The sequence below is a fragment of the Fukomys damarensis genome, unplaced genomic scaffold (genome assembly GCF_012274545.1).
Source record: "Fukomys damarensis isolate Sample0158 unplaced genomic scaffold, DMR_v1.0_HiC HiC_scaffold_11, whole genome shotgun sequence".
Classification (NCBI taxonomy): domain Eukaryota; kingdom Metazoa; phylum Chordata; class Mammalia; order Rodentia; family Bathyergidae; genus Fukomys; species Fukomys damarensis.
The window spans coordinates 12,487,026-12,496,936 of record NW_022900923.1 but is presented as its reverse complement, the minus strand read 5'-3'; the positions used below and the strand labels follow the sequence as shown (position 1 = coordinate 12,496,936).

General features: G+C 37.8%; 1 protein-coding gene across 1 annotated transcript in view; it reads left to right on the top strand.

Annotated features, from left to right (window-relative positions):
• Smyd3 (SET and MYND domain containing 3) overlaps positions 1 to 9,911 on the top strand; it is a 690,610-nt gene that overhangs the window by 85,275 nt on the left and 595,424 nt on the right. The gene's annotated exons all lie outside the window — the stretch shown is intronic.

Here is a 9,911-nt window from a genome sequence, read left to right as displayed (position 1 = left end):
CCGGGTGATCGCAGGCAGGCAGGCAGGCAGCTGAAAAAAACCCCCTCTGGGGTCCTTGGGTCCTTCCTGGGTCTGTTGTCGCGCAGGCCGGGAGCTCACGCGCACGCCGCCGGGTGATCGCAGAGGAATATTTTCTTCATGAGACACTGGGCATTGCTTGCAACTGGGCAGAGAGGGACTCCTGGTGCTGCTGGTACTTGAGCGCCACTGCCTCGGCTTTCCGCAGCTGCGTCTGCAGCTCATAGTAGAGCATCGCGCCGTAGAGAAAGCCGAACACCACGGTGAGCAGGAGAAGCGTGTGTCACCCGCGGCCGCTATTCGGGCCAACGGCATTCCGGGAGGAAGTTTGGAGTTTATATTTAACAAGTAAATCAGTAGAGTTGTAAATTTTTATTCAAGTAGGAACTGTAGAGTTTATTACCAGTTATTTCACCCTTTTTTCCCCCTCTAGTGAAAAAGGTATTTTTAACAATATATTTTCTATTTTTTATACATAGAAATATTATTCATGTTTTATATGATGCTGTCATTAGCCAGTGTGTTACATCCTCATTTCTAACAGTATTTCAGCTTTTTCTCCCTCTACCTGCCCCCTTTGGGTTTTATAGACACAGCCATACTGTCTGTATGTATAGTTGCTTTTGCCTCCATTCTGATGGAGAGTTTCAGAGTGCACAGGGTGAAAAGAATAGGCTCTAGAACCACCCCTGCTTCTCTTTTAAGCCCTTGTGTACCACCTTGCTAGCTGTGTGACTTTGGGCGAGTAACTATGACTGTATTTTCTGTGTCTCACTATCTGTGGGGTAATACTACTACCTCATAGGATTATAATGAAGATTATATGAATTAAATGATATAATATTGTAAGGCGTTTAAGACAGTGTCTGACACTAGTAAGCCCCATAAAAATATTTGATAAATAAAAAGCATATCTTTTCCTTCACATTTGCTAGTACTTCTAGATCATTATTAAAAAGTGGTGGTGGGCTTAGTTCATTCTAGACTTAACAGAAATAGTGGTTTCCTTGGTTTACTGTCTCAATAGTGTTTCTAGTAAAACGAGAAAATATGAGCTGAACTGATATCAAATTTTGTATTTTTCAGTGATGCTAGATGATTGTTATCTCTTCTATTTTGCTCAGGATTAAAAATGTGAACTGGTTTTAAAATTTTGTTGTGTGCCTTTTTAGCATCTGCTCAGATATCCACACAACTATAGCTTTTTTGAGTAATTATTGTAGTTATTATATTTATTTATGAATAGCTTTCCTGATATTGAACTATCTTTGCATCACTGGAACACTCTGTGCCTGTAGCTTATCCTTTCCTTAGCGCATTCTTGTTTCTCTTTGGCATTTAAGTTTTTCATGAAAAGTTCTAGGTGAGATTTACTGGTTAAGTGCATATGATATATCTGTATATCTATATGTCTATATGCAGCCCTGGGGATTGAGCCCAGTGCCTTGTAGATAGTATGCAAGCACTCTGCTACTGAGCTATACCACCGTCTCCAACTTCTGCTTTCCAGTATTTCTTAACTTTTTTTTTTTTTTTTGGTGGTGCTCAGGATAGAACCCAAGGCCTTGAGCATGCTAGGCAAGCATTGTACTACTGAGCTACATCATCAGCCCTGCTCATAGTTTTTAATGTATTCTGTCAGGTTTTCATGTCAGTGTCAGTTTTCCTGTTTGTTTTTTAAAAATATGCTCGTAGGTTTAAATTATATTATCTATTCTTTTAGAGACTGAAATAATATTACATTAGGATTTTGAACTGAGCAATTTAATTCAGTTGCCTTGAACTTATTATAGATGAAGAGGGAGTGTTCACAGCTTCTAATAGTGGCAACTACTTGAGGATAAGGAGTTGTGGTTATCCTCTGGAGGTTAGGGAATAACACTTTTTGTTCATTTTGAACATTTTGATGTTCAGCAACACTTTTGATATTTTTGATGTATTCCTTTAAGTGTGGGTTTTACTTATATGACATTTAAAGTCAGAGTGAAACATTTTGCTAGATTTTATTTCTAAAGCTGTTTTCGATACATAGCAAACTTGAGAGAAAAAGACTTTTCATATGCTCCCCTTCTCCCACACATTCATCGCCACCTTCACTGTCTAAACCTCACCTTAGAGTGGTACATTTTTACCATTCGTGAACCCACAAGTCACATCGTTTTTATCCAAAGCTCATACTGTACATAATTCTGTGGATTTTGACAAGTGTATCATTGCTCTAAAAATACCCTATTCTCTGCCAATTTTTTTCCTCCCTCCCTGTAAATCCTGACACCTACTGAGCTTTTTATTTTCTCCATAGTTTTGCCTTTTCCTGAATGTCATATATAGTAAAACCTTGGTTTGTGAGCATAATTCATTCTGGAAATGTGCTTCTAATCCAAAGCACTTGTTTATCAAAGTGAATTTCCCCATAAGAAACTCAGATGGTTTCCCCTTTAACCCCAAAATATGCATATGAAATTATCACAATAATTTAATACAGTCCAAAATAATAAAATACAAATATAAAGAAAAATAAACAAATTACCCTGTATCTACTTTTAGAAGCCTTCATTGGCAGTTGTGAAGGAGACAAGAGAAAGGAGGGTTATTGTGTCATTATCACTAACAGAATCACTGCTATTTAATGGAATCTTTTTCTTTTCATGCAACTTTAGCAAGGAACCTATCCAGTAACACTTGGTTTTGATTCCTTTTGAGGATTTTGCCAAAACGTGACATTGCATTGTCATTAAACAGATTCGTTGCTTGCATTGCTTCAGCCTTATTGGGGTGGTGCTTTTCTATGAAATTTTGCACTGGTTCTCACATTTTACACATCTTTCTAATCTCATTTTAAAAATTTATTTATTTATTGGTACTGGGGATTGAACTCGGAACCTTACACTTGTGAAGCAGGCATTGGAACCACTGAGGTAAATCCCCAGTCCCCTAATCTCATTTTAAGTGAGGGATTCCTTTGCTTTTTTCTCTTCCTCCTCTGTAGGTGATATCTCTTCTATAACCTCTTGCTGTTGGGAGATGATCACCCACAATCTCACAGGGAGGGAATAAGGAAGGGAGACATAGCAATTGACAGAGATATCGGGTGGGTGGAGACAGAAGGGGGTGAGACACAAGTTGCGATCACGTGACAGTTGTCATTACATACTACTTGCATTGCGAGGTATCCTTCATTTATTTTCTTGTTTATTTTATTTATTTACTTTTGAAGAGTAGGAAAATTTATTGGGGAATAACAATGGAGAATAGGAATGTGGAATAGAATTAGCTCCGGAGAGACAGAAAGGGTCCCAAATGGGTTGCCTGACATCCCTCATTTATTAAGTTAAAGTTTGTTGACAATGTTTGCTTGTATATGGGACATTCACAGAACAAGTTACTTGCAATTCAAAGTTTTACTGTATTTGGAATTGTACTTTCAAATTCACGTCTTTTGTTTCATAGTATGTCTTGAAGGGTTTTGTGTTTTTTTATTGCTTACAGGTTCATTTATTTTTGGTGCCGAATAACATTCCGTTGTCTGGATAAAATTTATTGCTCTTGAGTGGCTGAATGATTTCCCTGAATCTTGTCTGTGAGCCAATAAATATTTATTGTAAAACAGCAAAGCACTGTCCTTGGCTTTAGGAATATAGCACTGATCAAAACTGACAAGACCTGTATCTGTTCTTATACAACCTGGCATAGTTTCCAGAACTCAACAGATACCTGCTGATTGTGGTTGAAATATATTTGCTCTTAGCCCATTAACCCATTTGGAGATTCTTTGTCTTCTTGAGGGAATTTCAAATGTGGTGATATGCACTTATTTGCACTAGGTGGTGGTAGAGTCACGTATACCAAATAGTAGGCAAAGTAATTAAATCACTATTTGCTTATACACACAGTTCTTTTAAAAGTTAAATTTAAATGTTTATATTAATTCACTAGAAAGAAGTAATTAATTAAAATGGGAACTTTTAAACACATCATTTAGAGTAAGTTCTAGTACATATAATTTCTTGAATTCTTAACTTTGCTTTCCTTTAATAATAAAGCATTTTAAAAGATCCAGCTACCTAATAGGTCTTGTCCTGGTGTTGAGGATTTAAAGTTGAATGTGGTTTCCTTTTTGTCCTTGAAATGTTACAATTCAATGAGGGGGACAAACATGAACAGAGATCCATTATGTACAGTGTCCTGTGTGTACCATTCGATGAATTTTGACAGAGTACACGAGTGTAACCCAAGTCCCTTTAAATTACATATCATTATCATCTTGGGGTGATTATGTGCTGGCTGAGTGACTAGAGGGAGCCAGCTGAGAGAAGAATGTAGATGATCATGCCCAGAATTTCCTAAGAGCCTGGTTTCTTGAGTTTTATTTATCAGTGCAAATTCAGTCCTCATTGGTCCTGGATGTGCTTTAATTGTATCCACGAGGCTTTGTATGAAGTGGCTTTCTGGTTTTCTGTTACTTGCGAAAATAGTATGCCCACGGTAGAGTACTCACCCTTTTCTTTCTGAAGGTTTTGGGTCCATATTCCTGGTGACATAACTTAAACAACCAAAAATTTCCCCAGCTTGATAGCAATAGGTTATTGACTCACAGAATTAAATATTTCACAGCTGACAGCCACAAACTTCATCAAACGCTTGGTTTGTGCCAGACACCATGCCCTCTTTTTGTTTATTCATCCTTTCTACTTAGGCAACCCTGGACAGCTGGTGATTGTTGTCCTCTCACTGAGGACATCAGTGAGGGTACTGATGCACAAAACTATAGAACTTGGATAAAAGCATAGCTAGAGGAGTCAGATCTTGAAACCCAGGTCCCCCTCTCTCTGGTTCCAACCCCACTTTCCTCCAACTCATGCTGTCTCAGGAGAAGGAATTTTCTTGCAGAATGGAAACACCACAAAAAATTGGGAATTTTACCATATTTTATGGTAGTTGTAGAAATAAATGGTCACTCAAAAGAGTCAATGGCGGCTTATTCAGAGCTTGCTCTGTGTGTGGGGGAGTCAGCCACTATCTATTGCATTTGACAGAAATTCAAAAGAAAGCCGGAAAATGGGGAAACTTCACAGAGGAAAAAAGAGGGGAAAGCTTTGAGTGTGTGCTGGCTGGAGGCTGCGGGTAGTCAGTGGAGGCACAGTGTCCTTTATGATTAAAGGTGCATTTTTGCCTTTCTGGGTTGGTCCTAAATTGGAAGTGGGAGGAAAAATGAAGGAAGCTGTCAGTTGTTAGTCAAATGATGACGATTTTGGCCTGGTTGTTATGGGGATTATTGTTTGGCTTAACCTGAAGTGGTTACTGTTGCAGTGGATTGGCTGCCTGGGCTTGTTGCTACATGTTGTGGATCATGGATATATTTTTATATATGGTCTGGACATTGCTCATGTGTTTATTCAATCTCTCGTAATAGCTGTGTTGAGACTGGGCATTCCTTACTACAGATATGTATGTGAAGTTTTATTTTCATAAAACAGTTAACTGTTTGACTTTTGGAAAGGAAAGAGCAGAGGAAGAGCAAAACATTTCTTAAACATCTATTTTATCTTAGTCTCAGGACGTTGGTTCTCAGAATGTGGTCTCAGGAGCTATAGCTTCAGCATCCTGTGGATCTTCTTAGCTGTGTAGATTGTCAGGCCTCACCTCAGACCAGTGAATCACAAACTTTTATGAGTGGGGCCCAGTGCTGATGTTTTAACAAGCTGTGAAGGTCACTCTGGTGTACTCTGAAGTGGAGAACTACTGCCTTCTGCTGAAGAATCCTAATAATCATGACTTAGGTTAGACTATATCCCCATTTTGTAGGTAAGAAAGGTGAGGTCCAATTGGCAACTTGCTCTGGGAGAAATAGGAAATGGTACATACAGGATCAGAATACAGACCAGTCTAAAATCCATGTTCAGGTGAATTTTATATTATGTGAATTTTACCTCAATAAAAACCCAGCAATGAAGGGTGGAGGGGGTAAAGAGAGGGCAGGGGAATGGGGAAAAAATAAGAACCAAGATGCATCGTGTAAAGGTACAAAATCCCGATGATGAATGTAACTGTACTGTATACCTAAATGTACCAATAAACTTAATGAAAAAAATTACCAATGAAAAAATCTTGGTTAGTTTCCTAGGGTGGCTTAACAAACTTGATGACTTCAGCACCTATTTGGAAGCTTAAAACAACAGAAATATGTCCTCTCATAGTTTTGGAGCCCAGAAATTTGAAATCAAAGTCTGTACTCTGTCTAAAGGCTCTGGAGGAGAATCCTTCCTTGCCTCTTCTGGTGGCATCTAGCGAAGTTTGGCCTTTCTTGCGTGTAGCTGTATGACTACAGTCTTTGTCTCTGCTGTCAGATGACTTTCTTCCTGTGCATCTGTGTGTCTGTATGTTCTCTTCTGGTAAGGACATCCATTATTGGATTTAGGACCCATCACAAGTTAGTATCTTACAGCCTTCATCTTAATTATATCTGTAGAGACACTGTTTATGAAGTTACATTCTGAGATTCTTGGTGGAATTAAATTTCAGGGTATTTGATCAATCTGGTATCTTCAGAGAATATCACCTGACACTGTATAAGTCTATTTCTGGACAATGTGTTCTGTTTCATTGATCTTCATGTTTGTTTTTATGCCATTGCAACACTTTCTTTTTTTTGGTACTGGGGATTGAACTTGGGACCTTGTGCTTGCGAGGCAGGCAGTGAAACCACTGAGCTAAATCCCTGGCCCTTGTAGTCCTTTATAGGAAGTCTTGACATTAGATAGTGTGAGTCTTCCAACTTGTTTGTAGCAAAAACTGTTTGTTATTTTAGGTCCTTTACTTTTCTTTATAAATTTTAGAATCATCTTGTCAATATCTATAAGACTGACTTCTGGTTTTTTTTTTTGGTACCAGGGATCGAACTCTGGTCTTTGCGCTTGCCAGGAAGTTGCAGTGCCACTAAGCTAAATCCCTGGCCCACTTCTGAGGTTTTCATTGAAATTGCCTTGAATCTGTTGACCAGTTTGATTTCTTAATAATATTGAATTTTCTGATTAATCTGTTTAGGCCTAACTTTTACTAATGTTTAACAGTGGCTCCATTCTGTCTCTATCTTTCTTCTCTTTTGTCCTCTGTTCTGCCTCTTAGAAAGTCAGTTGTCTTTGGATTTAAGGCCCACACCCATAATACAGGATGATCTTGTTTTGAAGTGGACTGATTTAGTTACATCTACAAAGATCCTTTATCCAAATAAGGTCATACTCACAAGTTCTAGAAGTTAGGACATATTCATGTCCTTCTGAGAGCCTTCATTCAATCCAGGCCAAGAACAGTGCTCATTCCCTTACTCTAAGGTTGTTATGGTAACAGTTCTTCTTTGATCTTATCTCTCACAGCTAACCCCAGTTTGCTGGACTTCTGTCACACTGCCTTCTCGCTTTTTCTCAAATACTGTGCACAAACCTTTTTCACTGTTGCCAGTGCATCTCCAGATGCTGGGAGCTTTGTCCTCTTAGTTTCATTTGGGTCTGCCCAGTGTCATTTTATTGGAGGGGGCTTTCTTTATCCTTTCTCAGATATCAAATCTCCATCATTCTCCATCCTTTGTTTTGCTTTATTTTTCTGCTAAGCATATACTACTATAGAAACATTGTGTAATTACTTGTCTGTTGTTTGTCTTCATGAACTTAATGTAAGCCTCTGTGATGATAGGGGCTCTGCTGTTTATTAGTATATCTCAATGCCTACAAAAGCATCTGGTACATGGCAGTGCTCAGCAAATATTTTTGAATTCAGTTAAATGAATGAATGGTTAAATTTCTTCAGTAGATAAATAACCTTTGAGAAAGATGATGCATTAAATCATGTATTTAGATCAAGGCTTTAAAAACCAGCAGATTGGAGAGAATTTTAGTTGTCAAATTTGGGACAGTTTGAATATTAAGAAGAAATAAGAACTCTGATGAAACTCTGTGTGTGTGTGTGTGTGTGTGTGTGTGTGTGTGTGTGTATGTCTGCTAGAGAGAGAGTCCAGGGTATCACTTATGCTAGGCAAGTGCTCTACCACTTTGCCATATTCCCAGCCCATAGTACAATGCTTTCTAATCAGCATACACAAACTGTAAAAACCATCATTTTGTGGTGCTCAGTATAATGTAGATTACTCAAGGATCACTAATGGGTGCAGAATATTGGGTGAGTGAAAGGTTCTTGGAGAGCAGGATCTGTGCATGGTGCCACAGTTGAAGGGGGAAACCTTTGCTTTTGCAGTGGAGTGATCTGATGGCCATGACTTAATCAAGTGATACTTGCCTCTGTGTGACGTCAGATACATACATGGATGAAGTATTCATCATCCAGGAAGTATTCTTGCAAAAATGTTTTACATGAATCTAATCAAGCTAGTACTGAATTTCAGGGAAGTTTTAGGAAACTCATGGACTAGAGAAATGGAGTAAATGATCCTAACAGGAAGGCAACCACATAAATTCTAAATATGAGACTGTTTAATAAGATACATTTCTGGGACTTTACAAAAAATCCTTGTCATTTAAAAAAAGATGTGCGTGTGTGTGTGTGTGTGTGTGTGTGTGTGTTCCCTATGCAAAAGGAAACTAAAGAGACATAATTACCAATTGAGATAGGTGAACTTACATTGGCTCAAGGTAGAAGGGGGGAAGAATAACAAAGTTGGAGAAATGTGAACATAGATTGCATATTAAATAATACGATGTATTATAGATTATATAAGAGATTGCTGTTAGGAATAACTGCTAAAGTTTTTTGGGATTAGTTAAGATTTCTGCAACTTTCAAATGGACGAACAAAGAACATGCACATTTATGTATGTGTAGAGAGATGACGTAGACATGGCAAATTGTTAACAAATGTTCAGTTGGGGGAAGGGTACGTTAGTGATTCTTTCAGTCCCCTTTAGTTTTTCTGTTTGGTAAAGTGGGAGAAAAATAATGCTCTTAAAAAGCTGGACGTGAAACAGAAGAGCTCAATAACCCAAGTGATGATTACATGACAATTAATTCCCTAGAGACGAGGCTGCCTTGTACTGTGAAACAGTGTTGAATGAAAAATTGACTGGGCTTACAGCTGACCTGTCCCCTGTGATTTATGATGTATGTGTGTCCTCCTAGTTCTCCTTATGTGGGTACTGCTATAGACAATAAGGTTGAAAAAAGAAATATTGGAAAGACAGTCTTCCCTTTTATTGAGATAATCAATCTTAAAAGACAGGTGGAACATTTTCAGGTATGTGGCCTGTGAGCTTGTCTGTCTGTCTCTCTCTGCCCTCCCCCTTATATATGTGACAGAAACTTCTGGAAACTAGTTCTCTTTTCATATATCAAATATTTTTTAGTATTTTTGTCTTTTTGTAAATCTGAAATTTTCCTCTAAATTTGGCTCTAAGCCAAAAATTACTGTCTTTATGAAATAAATTGTGTTACAGATATTGATTTAACAGTATTCTTTTCTCATAGTGCATTTTTTACTCAATATTAAGAAAGTGAATGGGACCAAAACAGTATAGTGACAATTCTAATTCTCTTGTTTAATAACTTACCCAATTTCTCAGAACAAAGCAAGACATCACAGATTTCAGTAAAATTTAGTTTCCAAAGGAAGCCTAATGAGAAAGCATTTAACATTTTAATAAAAGCCCCATTTACTGGACTTGGTATTGCTTTTAGAAAACTACATAGTTTAAAATAAAAAACTTGCTCTAAATTTGATGTGATGAAATTAGGATATTATTTCTAAATGACTGTGTTATTTCAGTGATAGAAATTCCTCTTAAAAGTGCAGTGTCATCAGATGCCTCAACTTACAGAAGTTCATAAAATTATCTCCACAAAGCAGCAATCTAAATTATAGTGTGTGTGTGTGTGTGTGTGTGTGTGGAA